Source organism: Phoca vitulina, unplaced genomic scaffold (assembly GCF_004348235.1).
Source record: "Phoca vitulina isolate PV1807 unplaced genomic scaffold, GSC_HSeal_1.0 scaffold25, whole genome shotgun sequence".
Taxonomy (NCBI): domain Eukaryota; kingdom Metazoa; phylum Chordata; class Mammalia; order Carnivora; family Phocidae; genus Phoca; species Phoca vitulina.
Genome location: NW_022589728.1, coordinates 44,587,728 through 44,608,834, shown reverse-complemented (window position 1 = coordinate 44,608,834; position 21,107 = coordinate 44,587,728). Strand labels below are relative to the sequence as shown.

The 21,107-nt window shown below is 36.5% G+C and overlaps 1 protein-coding gene and 1 pseudogene across 1 annotated transcript in view; one reads left to right on the top strand and one right to left on the bottom strand.

The window, feature by feature from the left end:
- The window catches only part of STK3 (serine/threonine kinase 3), a 271,067-nt gene that overhangs the window by 10,231 nt on the left and 239,729 nt on the right, over positions 1–21,107 (top strand). The window lies entirely within an intron of this gene.
- Positions 12,858–13,523, bottom strand: LOC116642918 (annotated as a pseudogene).

Here is a 21,107-nt window from a genome sequence, read left to right as displayed (position 1 = left end):
ATGAATTAGTTCCCTGTTTTTCTCCAAAGGGGACCAATTCTTTTTTTTTTTTTAAGTTCCATTATGAACTAATGGATTTAAACATATTTGATCGATTTTAATCCGTTGCAATTCCTGTTGCTGAAGCTCAAAGTGGCCCCCATCTTTGGTCAGTGGGAGTCCCTTCAGGGACAACATGACCTGTAGCTTCCTTGTTGTCTGCTGTGATAAGATATTCAGGGCTCATCATGTCCATTTCCTGTCCTGGATCTGGAACCAACCATTTCTCCTAGAAGTACTACTTTCTTTTTATGAGAAATGGTATTTCAGGACTCTAACCTGGGTGCTATGTGGTTAGTGCCACTTTAATTTTAAATAGTGTTTTTTCAGAGATAATGAGAACTGACTCATTCTTTCCAGCTGTGGGATACTGTGTCATAAAATCTGATGGCACTGGCATCTTCTTCCTCTGGATATTATCTCTACCATACCTTTATGTTTCTAAGTGTAAGTCAGAAATTGGGCATGTATAAACAAATTCTGTGGTAGAGACTATTGGGAGTGGACTTTTACCTTCACATTCTCCCTCTCTTATTTTGGTTACCCTTTGACCCAGTGTTATCCTAACATCCAGCGTCACTTCTTTCTCAACTCTGAATGTTTCAGGTGACCTAGTTTCTTCTTAAACAAGAAAGATAGAGAAAATAAAAGAATCCAAGACAAAAAACACCACTAGTGATAAGATTAGATTTCAGGCCTTATTTTTTAAGGTAGACCTTTTAGCCTGCTTTGTCTTATATACATAAAAGTGTATCTGTGCACAAACGAAATTCAAGGGCATCTTGAGGCTGCTTTATAAATCCAGCCCTGACTACAGTATGATGAGTTGCAAAATGAAGTCTATCCAGATCTTAAATGCCATATGTTATTCCTTTTTGGTTTTGATATTAGCCCCTCTTGTTAAGTTTTATTGTACTTTCTAATAAAAAACATAAGGTATTTGTCTCAGTGACATGGTTGGTACTTTACATTTAATGCTGTGTCATGTAACTTTAGAAAGAATTAGTTTTAGTATAATTACTTACTGTATTAATTACTAATTAGGTTGCACCTATAAGCTGATAAGTGAATTAGTCTGTTATCTTGCAGTAGCCATTTTCCAGTGATCAGCTATTCAAACATTTTTAGTAATCAGTGAAATTTGTATCAGAGAGAGGTTTGGATCATAGAAAAATGATTGCTCTGAATAAAATTTATAGTTCATGTAATTTCTAAGAATTTTAAGAAATAAGGGTCAAATTAAATAATAGAATCTCATAAAATTACAGGGGAAATTAAAAATATACAAATTAAACTCTTGAGAAGAAAGTATTTTGATGATTTTCTTTTCCCGGTAGGATGAATTTTCCTTCTATGAGTTTGCTTTTCATTGTATACTTCCAAGGTTTTGTTTTTGTCTTTGTTTGTTTTTTTCCTTATAGAAGAGAATTCAAGTACTAGGCAGATGATAAGACAATGGGATTCCGCACTCCCCCCCCCCTTATATAGACTCTCAGCATTTGATTAGATAGCTTTAATTAATATTCACAAAAAACTCATGCGATTTCAAAGAGCCTGCCAAAATACTGATATGGTTATAACTTTATATTTAGCATCATTGGGAAGTATGGTATACCATGTAATGCATTTTCCAAATAAATGAAGTAAACCACTTTAAGCATTATATTTTAAAAATATTTTACAAACACTTTTATACAACCAGTTTTGATGGAAATCATTCCAAAATGAAGGCACTTGACCCAGTCTTCTGAAACTGATAAGGAAAGCAAATGATCTTGCTTTTCTTGTTCATGAAAATAGTCATAGAAACAGTTCATTGAACTGTTCATAGTTTTAGTTCATAGAAACAGTCAAGTGTGCTTTTTGATGTGTTTGAAGCTCTGTTGCTGTATACATTGGCTGTTTTTTCCCTAAACCTAGTCTTGTCTTTTACTGTTTTCTGTCATTCTCGTTACTGTGTCCTTTTCTAAACTGCTACTTATCTTAGAAATAATTACCTGACCTGACAGTAGCTATTCCTTTCCGAAAGTAAAGTACATGCTCTTTGGGTCAGTTTTTGCTTACCAGAGGTCTTTTTCTCTTCTGGGTTCATAGTACATCTTGAAATGATCTTTTGACTTAAGAGGAGGAACATTATATGCAGTGAAGGGGAAAAAAAATTATTCCAAACTTCCCTGAGTTTCTAAGTTTTAATATGAAAATAACCAAAGTTTTTGCATCAGAAAAGGAACAGGATTTTACCTTAAGCCCCTGGAATTCCCAAGCTAAAAAAATTTCTGTCATTTTGGAATATTACTTAGATTTTGAGGACTCATGGTATTGTTACCAAAGTGACTTGGAGTTATTCCTGTGCAAATACAGTAACGTTACACTTATAGTTGTTTATTTGTAATTTCTATGGGTTAAGTATTTAGACTATTTATCTTTCACGTAATGATCACATTTTTTTCTATTAGATACAGTTGAGGTTTAAAAATTTTATTTTTATTTCTAAAAAAACCAAAACCAAACAGGTAAAAATACTCCCAATTTAAAAAAGCAAAAATATTTTCATAAAGCGCCATAATCCTCCTAATTTGCTTACAAAGAACCACAGGGAAATGCTGAGAGGTCGCTTCATATGTGCTGTTGCTGTGTAATAAAACTGTACTGAGAAACCAAGCAAAATAGTGTCCATCTGTGCAAATAGCTGAACTCAGCCAGTCTCCACAGCCCCCATCTCTATTTATGAAAGTCTATACAAATTAAGCAGAAGTCAGAGTACAGAACTCATTGAATGATACACAAGTTAATATTTTTAGTTTAAAGTCTCCCTGAAATTACACTTTTATTAATGTAGGTACACCTTTAATTGATGTATTTATGTTTGGGATTAATCCAATTCTAGTATTCTAGGGATGGAAACGAGGAGTTGTGAGCGTACAGAGACTAAATCCTCATATTTTATCTTCAAATTTTGAGATGTAGGGAAACAAGTGAGGAACAAAATATATGAGTAAATCTAGTTTTAAAGTGTAGGTAGTGTCTTTGGCACAAATTATGGTAGATTTTTCTGTATGGCAGGTACATGGGTAGACCTCGGCAAGTTTCCTCTTTTATTTTTAATCAATTAAAGATTCTGTTCTGTTTTGTAGTTCCCAAATCTAGGTATGGTTATTGAGTATTTAAAAATCTTTATAAGGACCCGGATTAAAAGTTATGAGACTTATAGCTCTGCATATTTCTTATAAGATTATTTTTAATTTTAATTTAGCAGGAAATGAATATGTCAGCATTTTCAAATGTGCTGTTTTATGTTGTCTGCATTTTCTGGATTTTTTTTTTTTTAATAATTCACTTTATTAAGAAAGTGAATGCAGTAACATGTCTTTAAAGCTAGGGAGTATGTTGCAGCATTTCTTAACTTTGAATAGGTTTGTTACAAGAAATTAAAAGGAATCCTGTCGCTTTCCAATTGAGGTTAAGTGAAAAGATTCTTAGAAAACAAAAATGAAAGACTCTAAAGGGTGAAGGACGGATAAAAATCTCAGCTTATTTTCCTTTAAAGCTCTTTGGCAGGAAATTATAATTTTAGAGTACTTTTGGGCAAAGAGCCCAACTTGAGAGGAAATGGTATGATAGAGCTGAAGAATAAGACTTTTAATTTAAAAAGTCTTCTATGTATTGTAGAGCACCTGTTTTCTTAGGTGGATTTCATCTCATTCTAGTGCCAGTAATTAACTAAACCCTCATAAATTTTAAAACAGTTTTATAAAAAGTAAATACTCTATGAGATCATCAAATCACGTCTATTTTACTATTAAGACAGTGATACTTACAGCAAAACAATTAAAAGCCAGAGCTTTAGAGTCAGATAGACTTTGGTTCTTGTCTTACCTCTGCCATTTACTCAGTGCAGTGGTGGGCAAGTTAACTTTTCTAAGTCTCGGTGTACTCACTTGCAAAATGGAGGTAATAGTACCTTTCTTTGGGTTTTGTGAAGATTAGAAGAAGTGGTGATTGTAAACCATTTGTCTCTGAAGACATTTTCTAAAGTGTTTCAGAAATGCATCTGTCACTGTCAACATCTTCTGAAGAAACACATAGCTTTCCAAAGAGATAAAAGGACAGCTTTCACTTAGATACGTATGTTCTAGTTGAGTTAAAAAAAAAATCAGTTGTATTACTTTAGAGCTAAACATCTAAATATTCACAAAATGTTTGGCCTTTACAAAGCAAAAGGAAGCAGAAAAAAATGATCCTTGAATTTTATTAGTTTGAGGTAAAATGTGCTTTCTGTGGATGAAGTAGAAAAGATGTTTGATTTTGTGGATTCAAGGCAGAGTCATTGTTGTATAATTTAGAATATATTAATTAAGGGGCGCCTGGGTGGCTCAGTCAGTTAAGCATCTGCCTACCGTTCAGGTCATGATCCCAGGGTCCTGGGATCGAGCCCTGCATCAGGCTCCCTGCTCAGCGGGGAGTCAGCTTCTCCCTCTCCCTCTACAGCTCCCCCTGCTTGTGCTCTCTTGCACGTGCTCGCTCTTTCTCTCTGTCAAATAAATAAAATCTTAAAAAAAAAAATATTCTTTAAGGCTAATATTGAGACTGACATTGCTTGATAATGGAATGTTGGAAGACTGAAGAATGAAAACCTTTCATGTGTTTTAAAGATGTTTTACTTTTCTAACAGTATTGAAGATGAAACCACTAGGGTTGAAGAGGAGAACTTTATTTTATTTATTTTACTTATTTAAAGATTTCTTTATTTTAGAGAGAGGGAGAGAGAAAGAGAGAGAGCGTGTGGGGCAGGGGGGTGACAGAGGGAGAGGGAGAGAGAGTCTTAAGCAGACTCCACGGTAAGCACAGAGCCTTATGCGGCACTCCGTCTCATGACCCTGAGAGCACGACCTGAGCTAAAACTGAGTTGGATGCTTAACTGACTGCGCCATCCAGGCACGCCTTAAATTTTGTTTTTTTTTTAAAAGGTTTTATTTATTTATTTGAGAGAGAGAGAGAGAGTGCACAAGCTGGGGGCGGGGAAGGACAGAGGAAGAGGGAGAAGCAGACTCCCCACTCAGCAGGGACCCTGGGATCATGACCTGAGCTGAAAGCAGACGCTTAACCGACTGAGCCACCCAGGTGCTCCGAGAACTTAAATTTAAATGAGATACTGCATATAAGATGCAACATCGTGCTTAGCATATGGCATCAGTAACCGTATGTTAATAAAAGTTCTGACTTACTAAATAGCTACCAGTAGTGTGATTACTAAAATACAGGGAAATTTGGCATGAAAGAAAAACACATTGAAAATGACAGAGTTGAAATGAGGTGGAAGGACCTTTAAAAGGAAGGAACCTCTGTTCTTGCAGAGTTGGAAGTTCTTTTCTTCTGCCAGATTTGCACTCTGACCAGATCCTCCTCTCCATGATTAGTTTCCCAAGAGATCTAGAAGGCATATCCTAATTATTCCTGACTAGGGAGCTAGGAGTAGCAATGTAGAAAGCCTTCATTTGTGTCTCTCTTTAAAAGTCTTTGGCCAAAACACATATCCCAAGTAAAAAATGGGCAAAGGACTTGAATAGACATTTCTCCAAATAGACAAAATTTCTCCATATAGACAATAAATCTGTGAAAAGAAGCTCAACATTACTCCTCATTAGGGAAATGCAAATCAAAACCACAATGAGATCATGTCATACTGTTTCGGATGGCTATTTTATCTATATATCTGTAACTGTATCTGTATCTATATTTATATCTATTTCCAGAAAATAGGTGTTGTCTCAGCTTCTCTTCCTTTAAAGCCAGAAAATAAGTATTGTCTAGGATGTGTAGCAATTGGAATACTTGTACATTGGAATGTAAAATAGTGCAGTCACTGTGGAAAACAGTGTGATGGTTCTGTAAGAAATGAAACATACAATTACCATATGATCCAGCAATTCCACTTCTAGGTATATATCCAAAAGAATTGAAGGCAGGGACTCAAAGAGATGTCTGTGCACCAGAGTTTATTTTTAGCATTATTCACAATAGCTAAAAGGTAGAAGTAACCCAAGTGTCCACTGATAGATGAATGGATAAGCAAAATGTGGTATATACATTCTGGTATGTTATTCAACTTTGAAAGGAAGGAAATTGTAATACATGCTACATACAACATGGATGAATCTTAAAAACATGCTAACTGAAAGAAGCCAGCCACAAGACACACATACTGTATGATTCCACTTACATGAGGTACCTAGAGTAGCCAAGTTCATCAAGACAGAAAGTAGAATGGTGGTTAGTGGGACAAGGGCAGGGGAAAATGTCAAGTTGTTGAATGGATTAAGAATTTTAGTTTGGGATAATGAAAACTCCTGGAGATGGATAGTGGTGATGGTTGCATAACAGTATGAATGTACTTAATACCACTTAAGTGTACACTTAAAAATAATTAAAATAGTGAGGGGTGCCTGGGTGGCTCAGGCGGTTAAGCGTCTGACTCTTGGTTTCAACTCAGGTCATGATCTCAGTGTCGTGAGATCGAGGCTGCGCTCGCCTACCGTGGAGTCAGCTTGAGATTCTCGCTTTCCCTCTCCAGTCCCCCCACTCGTACACTCTCTCTCTCTCAAATAAGTAACTAAATAAAATCTTTAAAAACATAGTTAAAATAGTAAATAAAAAATAAAATAGTAAGTAGTTAAAAAATAGTTAAAAAAGTTATAAAATAAAAAAATTAATGGTTAAAAAAGTTTAAAAATAGTTAAATAAAATAAATAGTTAAAAATAGTTAAAAAATAGTTAAAATAATAAATTCTCTGTTATGTATATTTTACCGCAACTAAAAAACAAAACAAAGTAAACTTTTAGTCCATTATAAACAGCTGGCTGTGCCTTCTTCTGAAGTGTCTTTCATTCATTCTCTTCAAAGCTGAAGAGACGTCCTTAGCAGAAGTTACAACCTGTCTACAAACTTGTAAACTGCTGCTCCAAAGCTGGAAACAGAGAAAGGAAAGGAAGAGGATTAAATATAGTCCTTTCGTTTTTTTTTTTTTTTCTTACCTTAAGTCTTTTATGACTGGCCTGTTTCTTGCATGGAGCTAGTTTGGTGTTAACAGACTTTCAGAAAAAGCTGTTAACTCCTGCCTAGGTTCAGAGCTCCAGTCCCCTAAATTTGCACTTTCTTTTTTTGTCTTAACCCTTATATTTTCACGTAATATTACACAGAAGACTTCATCTACTTTGTAGAGAAGGTTGAAATTCTATGACTGGCAGACAGAAGAACTACCTTATAGTAGTTCATCTTAATTTCATTTGATTATAGTTCCTACATAATTTTTGCTTGTATTGTAGAAGGCAATTTCCTCTCTTTCTAACTTTCATGTAACCTTTGAACATGTCCCTTCTTATACTTTTATAACTTTATTCCTATAGTCACATTTTTGTTCCCCGATTCTAGAATCTTTAAAATCTCTATTTGTAAGGCTTCATTCTGTTGAAACATGCTCAGGCCTTGTCTATCTAACGAAACTGCTTTAAGGTAACAGGTTTTTAGACATTGCTTGTGGAGATCAGAAACCTTTTTTCTGTTCTTATCCCTCTTATATCTGTTTCTGTTTTTTTTTTTTTAAGATCTTATTTATTTGAGAGAGTGAGGGAGAGAGCAGGAGTGGGGGATGGGGAGGGGAGGCAGAAGCAGACTCCTCACTGAGCAGGGAGCCCAGACTCTGCTTGATCCGGGGACTCTAGGTTCATGACCTGAGCCGAAGACAGACGCTTAACAGACTGAGCCACCCAGGCGCCCCTCTATCTCTGTTTCTTAAAGTTTTCTTTTTCTCTGGCCTTCTGATTTTTCTATTGCTTCTGTTTCTCTGTTTTATGTGCTCTTCTTTCCAATTCATAATTGAGACTGACCTTGCATTTTCTGTGTCCTATCTTCCTCCTCTTTTTATGTAGTTATTTCCTTGGTGAGTTTATCCACTCTTACGGCTTCAACTTTGATTGAAATGACCCATAAATACATACTTTTGAGAATCAGTCTTTTGTGTTCAGTCTTATTCAGTATTTTCAATCTACTAAATAACATTTGACTACTTTGCTGTCTCCTCAAAAGCAATATGTTCAAAACAGAATTCCTGTCTTCCATCTAACCTCTCTACTGATTAGTGATGTCACTCTTTTGCCAGTTTGCATTTGGTGTGTGTGTCTTCCTTCTGCTTGGTTTCCTGTGTTAGTTACTCTGTTCCTTATGTCCTCTAAGACCAAAAGGAAGAGAGATACACAGATTATCTTCAGTAATAGAATTTTAGTGCAAGGATAACTCAGGAAATGTGCATGGGGTAGCATGGGAAGGTGCCTAGTCAGCTGCTTGTTCCATATGAGCTTCAGTGTCTCTAATCCTGGCTTGTGGAATTGGCTCCATTAATAAAGGAAGTAGCAGCTTAGAGTCACTTGGAAAAATGACATGAGCTCCCATGACCTTTGTCATCTTTGTTCACATAGCGTTTACACTTTCTGAAACCTAAGGTTAATTGGGCCATTTTGCAACCATGAAATCTGGAACATCCCTGTTGGCCATTTCAGCCCTTGTATGGATGCTTTTGGCCTCTGGATCAACTTCTAGCTATATTTACTTTTTATTACCGGGATGGTAAAGCTGATTTAATTTGAAATAGCATGTGATGAACCATAACAACTTATACAGGAAGATAGGTTTTTCTCCTTAAGGGCACTGTGTGAGTGACTGGAATTTTGAAGTTCCATAAGGTCTCTAGTAGTTAGAAAATTTTTTTTCATTTGTTTATTCGTTTATTTATTAAAGAAAAGTTTACTAAACAGTAGTGTGTGAGATTCTGCAGATATGAGGCTAGATGAGACATGATCCATATCTTCATGGAATTCCCATTTTAGCTGTAGTGATAAGCTCATACAATAAATAAATAATGAAAGGAATAATGACTCAGTGTGCTAAGTGCTATGGGACGATAGTTGACAACGGGATTAGTTCTTTGTGTTTGGGTGGGTAGGTGGGTAGGGATGGTGGTAGGGGACAGAAGGTTATCTCAGATGTCCCAGAGAAGACTTTTTTGAGTGTATCTTTAAAGAAGTGGTTAACTGACAAGATCAGGTAAGAGAGAATGGACATATAGAAATATTACCTATATATCTTGCATCATGTACAAATAACTATACAATATCTGCTCTTTATAGTACAGTGATTATGTGATTTTTGAAAAACGTATGATGTGAAAATTCAGGACGTTCAAGGAATAGCCCACTGGCTAGAATGGAGGTTATGGAAATTAGGGGATTGAGAGGATCAGTTAGGTCCTCTTCCATCTTTTTATCTTGTATGCAGTTAGAAATGATGGTTCTTTCAGAATTTCTCTTGAATTTGTTCTTTCCTGTCATTTCGACTGTTAACTTTTTAAGCCCAGATCCTTGTGACCACATTTCTGGGTTGCAAGAGACAAAACCATGCCCTAGTTTTACAGTTGTTTAGTTCTCTTCTCCATTGTGGAATTTGGCTTGTAGGACATTTAGAAGATTGGGAAGAAATCTCTGGAGGAAGAGTATGTTTATCTTACACAGTTTGCAGTATTCCACCATTACCATAATCACCATAATGTAGTTCAGAACTTCATTTCTTTGGCTCCCCCATACCACATTTCCTAAAACATAATTTAAATTGCTATTTGCCTAGACCATATATCATCTCCTATAATATGGTATGGTGATTTGAATTTAAGAAGCATACAGCAAGCTAAAAGTTTATCTGTTTAATCTCTTGAGTGCATAGTATAGCTTTGGGAGAAACAAAGCAGCTGCTAAGTCCTGTTCTAGGAGGTCGTAGTTTAGTGTCTATAATAGTACATTTCAGAGTAGAAATAACTAATTGATTCGAAGATGAGAAATTCTTAGGAACACTTACAAAAGAATATCCCCCTTAAATATGAGACTGATGTATGATACTTGATGTAGTAATAGATGGAAATTAATGAGTGTGCTTTGGTATCTGTTAGCTTCCTAACAGTGAGAAGGCTCCATACCATGTCTTGGACAGACCTTGGTTTTGATTTTGTTTTGCCATTTATTGACCAGGCGGCTGGGGAAGTCACTTAACCCTTAGTTTCCTTACTTAAAAACTGAGAATATTTTAGTAGCTACCAAAAAGGTTGTTACAGAGATTAAATGAGAAAATGCTTATTAAGTGCCCAGCACAAGGCCAATAAAAGCCCTAATAAATTTAACAACCTTTATTATTACATTTCGTTTAGCTCTTATGTATTTGTCTTTCCTACTTTATTAGGAGTTTGGGGTTGTCAAGGGCTGTATTTTAACTTTCTTTGCATTACCCCAGCATGTAGCTTAATGTCTACAAATTCAGTAAGTGTATATTAAATGAATATAAATGGATGAATTTTTAAATACAGTTTGGTCAGTTTTTGTACCCATGTTGAAGATGCATTTTAAAAAATATTAGTTTTTGGGGATGCCTGGGTCACTCAATTGGTTAAGCGACTGACCAACTCTTGCTTTCAGCTCAGGTCGTGATCTCAGGGTTGTGAGGTTGAGCCCCACGTCAGGCTCCACACTGAGTACTGAATCTGCTTGAGATTCTTTCTCCCTCCCCATTTTCCCCTCCCTCTTGTGCTATCTCTCTCTCTCTGTCAAATAAATAAATTTTTTTAAAAGATTTTATTTATTTATTTGACAGAGAGGAGAGAGAGTGAGCACAAATGGAGAGTGGCAGGCAGAGGGAGAAGCAGGCCGCCTGCTGAGCAGGGAGCCTGATGTGGGACTCGATTCCAGGACCTTGGGATCATGACCTGAGCTGAAGACAGATGCCCAACCCACTGAGCCACCCAGGCATCCCAATAAATAAATAAATCTTAAGGAAAAAAAAAAAAAAGAAAGTTTAGTTTTTGTAAAGATAGTATTTCCTAAGCAGTTGCAAAATTCACTCACAAGAATAAGACTGATTAACAGATACTGATTTTACTAGTTCTGATTGCCTTGGTCAGTTTATTAATTCAGCCTATAAAGAGGCCTTTCTTTTCAGTGTATAAAATGATTTTATAAAATGCATTTCATGAAACAATTATTGAGTCATGCAGAAAAATTTTAATTTTCTTATAAGATACAATTTTTAAAAATTTCCCCCAATTATATAAAAAAATGAATGTTTATTTTAGAAACCTTATGGAACAAAAGCATAAGATAGAGTCACCCCTCAGATCAAACCTTGGTGCTTGGAATCCTAAAATATTTACATGCAACAAATATTTGAATTCCTCTTATGTCCTGGGCACAGTTTTTGGTGCTGGGGATATAGCAGTGAACAAAACAAAGTCTACTAGTAGTTTGGTGCCAGTGTGTTTGTGTGCATGTACATATGCAAATACACCGATGCTTAAAAGAAAACATGAGAATGATTTAATTCTGTGCACATTATTTTGTAACCTGCCCTTTTTTTCTTTTAGCAATATATTCACTTGTTTTATGTCAGTGAATTTTCTACAGGATGATTTTTAGTGGCTACTTGATAATCTCATGAATAGATGTTCTATAATATATGTTTAGGCATTTAATTTACTTCTGTATTTTGTTATAATTTACAATGAATATACATTTTTTCTTTCCTAGACCAGTTGCAGTTCATTTAATTCCTACCATTTACTCTTAAATTTTTTTTTTTTATTATGGAAAACTTGAAGCAGTTTTGTAAAGAAGAGAGAATAAACCTCTGTGTACCCATCACCCAATTTGAACAATTTAATACATCTGGCCAGTCTTACATAATTTATATTTCCATACACATCCCCCACCCTTTAATATTTTGAAGTAATCCCAGATATCCTATCATAGCATTCTTTTTTTTTTTTAAGATTTTATTTATTTATTTATTAGCATGCAAGCAGGTGTTGGGGAGGAGCAGCGGGAGAGGGACAAGCATGATCTGCACTGAGCACAGAGCCCCAAATGGGGCTCAGTCCCATGACCCTGAGATCATGACTTGAGCCGAAATCAGGAGTCGGACGCTTAACCAACTGAGCCACCCAGGCGCCCCCATAGCCTTCTTAACTATTTCAGTATGCATCTCTAAAAGATAAGAATATTAAACAATATATCACCATAATATCCTTATTTGAGGTGTAATTTTAATTGTAACTTATTATTATTATTTTTTAAAGATTTTATTTATTTGACAGAGAGAGAGACACAGTGAGAGAGGGAACACAAGCAGGGGGAGTGGGAGAGGGAGAAGCAGGCTTCCCGCGGAGCAGGGAGCCCGATGCGGGGCTCGATCCCAGGACCCTGGGATCATGACCTGAGCCGAAGGCAGACGCTTAACGACTGAGCCACCCAGGCGCCCCAATTGTAACTTATTCTTGAATGATAAAATATCGAGGAGAATTTGGAGAAAACTGAGATTAGTCAATATAGAATGATTCCTCCACCCTCCCATTGAAGGTGTAGAAAACTTTATATTGGGACCTTGGAAAAAATATTAACAGAAATTCTTACACTGAACAGGAAATACAAAAGTGAGATAAACAAGCTTGTGGATGAGGGTAAGGTTGAAGTGGGCATTTAAATACTGAATTACTGGAGAAGTTGGTTGTAGCTAAAAAAAAAAAAAATTCTAATATCTGAAAACAATGTGGGAGAAGACTGCTTTTCCTCATGTATTAGCAATGGCAGTATAATAGATTGTTCTCTCCTGCTTTATGAGATAGAAGGTCAAATGACAGGAAAGGAAAAGACAGTATTAGCCACTTACTTGTTTGTTTTTTAACTAAAACAGTTGACAGTTTTATTTTCACATTTCACAGTACAAAGGAAAATTGATTTTTTTGGGTCATTATTCCCCTGCAAAACCTGTTCTCTCTTTGATAGGAAGGGGGAGCAAGTTTTCCTTGTCATGTTGTTCGAAAACACCCAGAGTCTCAGCACCATAGTCTCCTGGTGAAGTAGAACAAGTAATATAAAATGGATATAAAGAGGTTCCCATATCGCCTTATCTGTGTGGTCGATTCATTCCTGGCCGAGTGGGCATCATGGATTAGGCAGGAGGTCTCATCATTGGGAGCCCAGGCATCATTGGCATGTGGCCTCCTATAGACGACCTCATTCCAGGAGCAGGTCCCACTGGCATCATCCCAGGAGGAGGAGGGCCTCCCATATTGGGTGCTGGCATCATACCAGGGCGAAGAGGACCTGGGAGGCTGGGGGGAGGCGGGCTCATTGCCCCTGCAGGAGGAGGAGCAGAGGTATTTTTCCTTGTTGAAATGTGGGGGTTGTTTTGTCGATCAGGCTCTGAGTCTGCTCTTCCATCCATTTCTGACAATAGTCTTTCACGTTATCTTTGTGTTTCCTGCCACTGCGGTGTGTCTTTCTCATAGATGGAGAGTCATGGGTGAGGTATGTGCCACAGCAGTCACAATAAAGCTTAGGCATGTTGCTCTGCAGGCCATTGACCACTCTGTCCCATGCCGCCCAGAAATGACTGCCACTTACTTGTTTTAATAAGACAGTTCTGTGGTATGTCTGCTTAAGTATGTAATAAGCCCTATCTATCCAGTTCCATAAGAGAAATATCTTGTGCATTACTTGTCCTTCACGGAATTCCCTAGCACCTGGGAGAGTGTATGCTCTAAAGGCACTAGTTAAGAATTTTTTGGACCTCTGGTTAAAAACATAAAGTTATGATGAAATTCCAGGGTGTTAAAAACAGCAGTATGTCAAGTATAGATGAAATTATGCTCATTGTATTGTGTTTGCCAAGGCAATAAAATAGGAAAATGTGTGTGTGTGTATGTATATATGTATTTTAAATTGGCTTTTAATTATGAGGTTTTTTTTAGCTGTAAGGGTTTTCAAAGCCGACAATATAAAAATTATTTAAAATTAAACCATAATTGAAATGATTAGTTTTCATTTAAAACAGCAGAAAGGGAAAGAGGAAATAAAGACAAATGACATAAAACAGGAATTGTTTACCAAAAGAAATCATGTGTTTTCACTTGACAGACACCCTAGAGACCATCTTTTTGCCTCAGTTACATTAGTAACATTTCCGTTGTTCAACATGTTGAGAAAATAAGACCTGTGAAGTAATAGAAAATTCTTAGTGTTTACTGGATTCGCTTGGAGGACCTATGACTTGTTTGTTTAAAGTGAGCCAGATTATGAGCCTGCTTTGGAGAAAACTTTTGTAACTTCTGAAGAAGTATATAGTGGTTAGATTACCTTTTGGTTTAGTATTAAAGAGATTTGTTAGTATAAGGCTGTCTCCCTCACTATATCATGTACATGGCTCATTGTGAGTTGCTTGTGCTTACTTAGCCATGAAGGACATGAAGCACCTTTGCTTTCTGAGGCATAGTAGTGAATATTTTTGAAAATTTAAGAGACTGACTCTTTCTGGTAGGGATATGTACATAGTCTTTGGTTCATAGTACCTACTTTGCTCTTTCCCCCTGCTCATTAGCCCCTTCCTATTTTTCTTTCTTTCTTACCACATCCATGTCTTAGCCATTCTTTCGCCAATATCTTTAATTCCTTTGTCTCATTGTTCTTCTGTAGCATGTGTCTGGCAAAATGCCAGATTCCACTGTGTGCTTTTTTTCCTTACACACTTTAAGACTTCGGAGCAGTGCTGAAGAAAATACGAAACCTCAAAGATGGTTCTTTCACTAGGCCTCAACAAGGCCTGCAATGCTATCTAGTAATCCTTTTAAACTTTATGAGGTGTTTTGTTTTGTTTTGTGTTTGTTCTCCACTCTGGCTGTTTCAAATATAGTCCTATATTCTCAAATCTCAGATTTTAACTTCCTCACTCAGATGAATATCCCTCTGACTTCCTAAAGCAAATAGAAGTCAATATATAAGAGCTCCCATAACCATTAATCTACTGTTTAAGTCTGCCCATCCTTTCCTCCTATTATAATGAGAGAGGTGTCCCCAACCCTTTGAGGTTAAGTCATTCCCATCCACATGTGCTTTGGATCTCATTCCTTCCACCCTTTTCAAGGACATGCTTTAGTATTTAGCTCTTCTTGTCACTTGTATTTTCAATTTTCCCTTATTTTCCCAATTCATTCAAAATAGCATTTATACTTACTCAAGCATTTCCAATGGGTTTTTGCTTGTTTGGCTTTATCTTCTTTCTCAAACTCATGTCTCCAGTCACTTATCCTTTCCAGAAACTTCAAGTGGAGGGTGATCCATAATTGTTGTTTCTACCTCTTCACTTGATTCTGTTGTCTCATACCACTGCAGGTTGGCTTCTGCCTTTACCATGCCACTAAATTGCTCTTACTGTAATCACAAATAATTTCCTTACAACTACATTTATTTATTTATTTAATTTTAAAATTTTTTTAGTTTTAAAGATTTTATTTATTTATTTGTCAGAGAGAGAGTACATGCAGGGAGAACGGCAGGCAGAGGGAGAGGGTTCCCTGCTGATCAAGGAGCCCTATGCAGGACTTGATCCCAGGACCCTGGGATCATGGCCTGAGCCTAAGGCAGACACTTAACCAACTGAGCCACCCAGGCATCCCTCCTTACAACTACATTTAGATACTTTTTTTTTTTTTTTTTGGTAATTGTTATTGAGATGTAATTTACATAGAATAAAATTAACTCTTTTTTTGGGGGGGGGCTCAACAATAATCATTTTGAGATTTGTTTAGGATCTTGAATGTAGTAGTTAGGTTTTATTGCAGAATATTTGTTAGGGTGGCCAGTGATGTGGGCGGCAAAGAATTGCACAAAACACAGAGCAACAAGCAGGACAGAGTTCATTCACTCTCAAAGGGAGAGAGGCCAGACATCATGAGAGATGTCCCCAAGTTTCTATTAGGCTGGGCCTTTTAAGGAGTTTTAAGGATGTGAGAGGGTTGTAGCTGTGCCGATGGGGGAGGGTGTGTGAAGAGGTGGTCATCTCTTGGCCAGGTAGAGCATGAGGTGACAGGTTTCTTGGGGGCTCTGTTCGTGGTTTGTCTGGGATGTGGGTTGTGGTCCAGCTAGAGAAGAGTATGTTTTGTGGTTGTGGTCTATTTCCTGAGAATGAGGGGCACCATGACCTGGAAAAACAGAGCGTTTAGGACCAAGTACAGACACTTGTGAGTTTTGTCTGTAAGCTTGGCAGGGTAGGGGGCTTTGAATAGAACCCTTTCAGTATTCTAGTGTATGGATTTACCGCAGTTTGTTTATTCATCCACTAGTTGATGGATATTTGGATTTTTTTTTCCAGTTTTTGGTTGTTTTGAATAAGGCTGCTATGAATATTTGTGTACAGGTCTTTGGTGGACATTTGTTCTTATTTTTCTCAGGTAAATACCTAGAAGTAGAATTGTATAAGTGTGTGCTTGTAAGTTTAGAAGAACTGCTAATCTGTTTTTTTTTAAGGTGACTATTTAACTTTTCCAATATCAGTGTATGAGAGATTCTCTTGTTCTACCTCCTTACCAATACTTGGTATTGTCTTTTTAATTTTAGCCATTTTTGTGGGTGGTGGTATCTTATTGTAGTTTTATTTTTTATTTCCCTCATGACACAATGTGCTTATTAGCCATTTGTATATTTTTTGTGAATGCTCATATTTTTCACCATTTTTATTTTTGGATTTTTGTCTTACCCATTGATAAGAATTCTTTATATATTAGGACACAATTCCTGTATCATATATGTGCCTTTTTTGTTCCCCCAGAGCCACTTAGACTACGTAATTCTGTATCAGTGTTTGCATGTGTGTTGGGGGGGTGGGGTGGGATGTCTGGAATTCAAGTGAAAATGATACAGTACCTCCGAAAGCAAGGAAAATGATTCTTTGTCAGAAGATGAAATAGTCTACCAAACCAGAACCAGAGATGATCCAGATACAGGGACTCTGAAGTTACAATGATTACTATGTTAAAAGTACCTGGTGAAAGGTGAACAACACCTGTGAAGAGTTAGGAGAATTTACCAGAGCAATGGAAATTATTGAAAAAAATTGTATAAATAAAGAAACTAGAAATAAAAGATATGAAATAAAAAACTTAAATTGGTTGATAGTATTGTTTGTCTTCTATATCCTTACTGATTTTTTGTAAACTTACTGTATCAATTATTGAGAGAGGAGTGTTGAAATCGCCAATGATTATTTTGGATTTGTCCTTTTCTCCTTTCAATTCTTTCAGTTTTTGTTCCATGTTTTTATAAGCTGTGTTTCAGGGTTCTTACATGTGTAGGGTTGTTATGTCTTCTGGTAAATTGACCCTTTTATCATTATGAAATATCCCTCTTTATCTCTGCTGACATTAATTTTTCCATAGTCTTCTTTGACTGATATCAATACAGCTTTGTTTTGATTAGTTTCACATGGTATGTATTTTTCCAGCCTTTTATTTAATCTCTGTGTGTCTTTATATTTAAGGTGAGTTTTTTGTAGATAGCATGTAGTTGGATCTTGCCTTTTTAATCCAATTTCACAATCTGTCTATTAATTGGAATGATATATATATATATATTTCTTTTGAAATTCTTCATATTTATCTTTCACATAATTTTAAATATTAAACAATAGCTTCAATTTTAAAGTAAACATCCTATTATTTTTTATTTTATAGGATTTTGTATGTTAACTAACCATTTGGTTATTTCAGATCTTCACAATTCCTCTAATACAAAAGAATCATTTCTATTCCAGCAATGCATGAGTTGTAGAAAAGTTTGTGGCAACTGAAATTGCATGATTTTTAAAAAATTACTCATTAGTTTATGGACAGTTTAACTTAAGCCTTTAAAGAGAATTATGAATGTATTATTGGCTTACATTTGTATGCTAATCACAGCAAGCTATGAATTCAGGATTAGCATAAAATGCTTAATTACAAATAAATGTGACAGTAATGTGATAACTAAGAAGTTAAATTCTGATCATTTCTGCTTTCTACTTGACAATTCTTATAGTGGTATTGGCAATAGCAGAAGTCACAGGGTGGAGGGTAAGACTGTTCACTGAATTTTACAGACTAAAATAATAAATTACTCTTTATAAAACATTATTTGGGGATTTTTGCTTTTATACTTCTCTAAAAGAAATCTGGGTGAAAAGATTCCTTTCAGGTGAATAGATCTGAACTTGACAAATGATTAAATTAAATGTCCAATTCAATTAATTTAAAGTTCAAGATTTTTTTTAACTGAGTTTATCATACTTTCTTTTTAAAAAAAAATTTTTTTTAAACGATTTTATTTATTTAATTGACAGAGAGAGAGACACGGTGAGAGAGGGAACACAAGCCGGGGGGAGTGGGAGAGGGAGAAGCAGGCTCCCCACCGAGCAGGGAGCTTGATGCGGAGCTCGATCCCAGGACCCTGGGATTATGACCTGAGCCGAAGGCAGATGCTTAACGACTGAGCCACCTAGGCGCCCCCAAAAATTTTTTATTTTTTATTTAAATTCAATTAATTAACATATAATGTATTATTAGTTTCAGAGGTAGAGGTCAGTGATTCATCAGTCTTATACTCAGTGCTCATTACATCATGTGCCCTCCTTAATGTCCATCACCCACTTACCCCATCCCCTCACTCCCCTCCCCTCCAGCAACCCTCAGTTTGTTTCCTATGATTAAGAGTCTCTTATGGTTCTCCCTCTCTGATTTCATCTTGTTTTATTTTTTCCTCTCTTCCCCTATGATCCTGTGTTTTGTTTCTTAAATTCCACATATGAGTGAGATCATATAATAATTGTCTTTCTCTGACTGACTTATTTCGCTTAGCATAATACCCTCTAGTCCCATCCACATCATTGCAAATGGCAAGATTTCATTTTTTTGATGGCTGAGTAGTATTCCATCATATTATATATATGAGTATATATGATGGAATACTACTCAGCCATCAAAAAAATGAAATGTGTGTGTGTGTGTGTGTATATATATATATATATATATATATATATACACACACGTACCACATCTTTATCCATTCATCTGTCGATGGACATCTTGGCTCTTTCCATCGTTTGGCTATTGTGGACATTGCTTCTGTAAACATTGAGGTGCAGGTGCCCCTTCGGATCACTATATCTGTCTTTGGGGTAAATCCTAGCAGTGCACTTACTGGATGGTAAGGTAATTCTATTTTCAACTTTCTCAGGCGTTTCCATTCTGTTTTCCAGAGTGGCAGCCCCAGCTTGTGTTCCCACCAACAGTGTAAGAGGGTTCCCCTTTCTCCACATCCTCACCAACATCTGTCGTTTCCTGAGTGGTTAATTTTAGCCATTCTGACTAGTGTGCAGTGGTATTTCATTGTGGTTTTGATTTGTATTTCCCTGATGCCAAGTGATGTGGAGCATTTTTTCATGTGTCTGTTGGCCATTTGTATGTCTTTTTTTGAGATATGTCTGTTCATGTCTTCTACCCATTTCTTGATTGGATTTTTTGTTCTTTGGGTGTTGAGTTTGATAAGTTTTTTATAGATTTTGGATACTAGCCCTTTATCTGAAATGTCATTTGCAAATATCTTCTCCCATTCTGTTAGTTGTTTTTTGGTTTTGTCGACTGTTTCCTTTGTTGTGCAAACACTTTTTATCTTGATGAAGTCCCAGTAGTTCATTTTTGCTTTTGTTTCCCTTTCCTTTGGAGACGGGTCTAGCAAGAAGTTGCTGCGGCCGAGGTCACAGAGGTTGCTGCCCTTGTTTTCCTCTGGGTTTTGATGGATTCTTATCTCAGTTTAGGTCTCTCATCCATTTCGAGTCTATTTTTGTGTATGGTATAAGAAAAGTCCAGTTTCATTCTTCTGCATGTGGCTGTCCAATTTTCCCACCACCAATTTTGAAGAGACTGTCCTTTTTGCATTGGATATTCTTTCCTGCTTTGTCGAAGATTAGTTGACCATAGAGTTGAGGGTCCATTTCTGGGTTTTCTATTCTGTTGCATTGATCTATGTGTCTGTTTTTGTGCCATGCTGTCTTGATGACTACAGCTTTGTAATAGAGCTTGAAGTCTGGAATTGTAATGTGACCAGCTTTGGTTTTTCTTTTTCAACATTCCTTTGGCTATTCGGGGTCTTTTCTGGTTCCATACAAATTTTAGGATTATTTGTTTCAGCCCTGTGAAAAAAGTTGATGGTATTTTGATAGGGACTGCATTGAATGTATAGATTACTCTAGGTAGCATGGACATTTTAACAATATTTGTTCTTCCAATCCACGAGCATGGAACATTTTTCCGTTTCTGTCTTCCTCAATTTCTTTCATGAGTGTTCTATAGTTTTCTGAGTACAGATCCTTTGCCTCTTTGGTTAGGTTTTTTCCTAGGCATCTTATGGTTTTTGGTGCAATTGTAAATGTGATTGACTCCTTAATTTCTCTTTCTTCTGTCTCATTGTGAGTGTGTAGAAATGCAACTGATTTCTGTGCATTGATATTATATCCTGTCACTTTGCTGAAATCCTGTATGAGTTCTAGCAATTTTGGGGTGGAGTCATTTGGGTTTTCCACATAGAGTGTCATGTCATCTGTGAAGAGTGAGAGTTTGACTACTTCTTTGCCCAAATGGATGCCTTTTATTTCTTTTTGTTGTCTGATTGCTGAGGCTAGGACTTCCAGTACTACGTTGAACAACAGGGGTGAGAGTGGACATCCCTGCTCTGTTCCTGACCTTAGGGGAAAAGCTCTCAGTTTTTCCCCATTGAGAATGAGATTCTCTGTGGGCTTTTTGTACATGGCTTTTATGATATTGAGGTATGGTCCCTCTTTCCCTACACTGTGAAGAGTTTTAACAAGAAAGGATGCTATACTTTGTCAGATGCTTTTTCTGCATTTATTGAGAGGATCATATGTTTCTTGTCTTGTCTTTTATTAATGTAGTGTATCACGTTGATTGATTTCTGGATGTTGAACCACCCTTGCAGCCCAGGAATAAATCCCACTTGGTTGTGGTGAATTATCTTTTGAATGTACTGTTGGATCCTATTGATTAGTATCTTGGTGAGAATTTTTGCATCCATGTAAATCAGGTATATTGGTCTGTAATTCTCCTTTTTGGTGGGGTCTTTGGTTTTTGGATCAAGGTAATCTTGGCCTCATAGAAAAG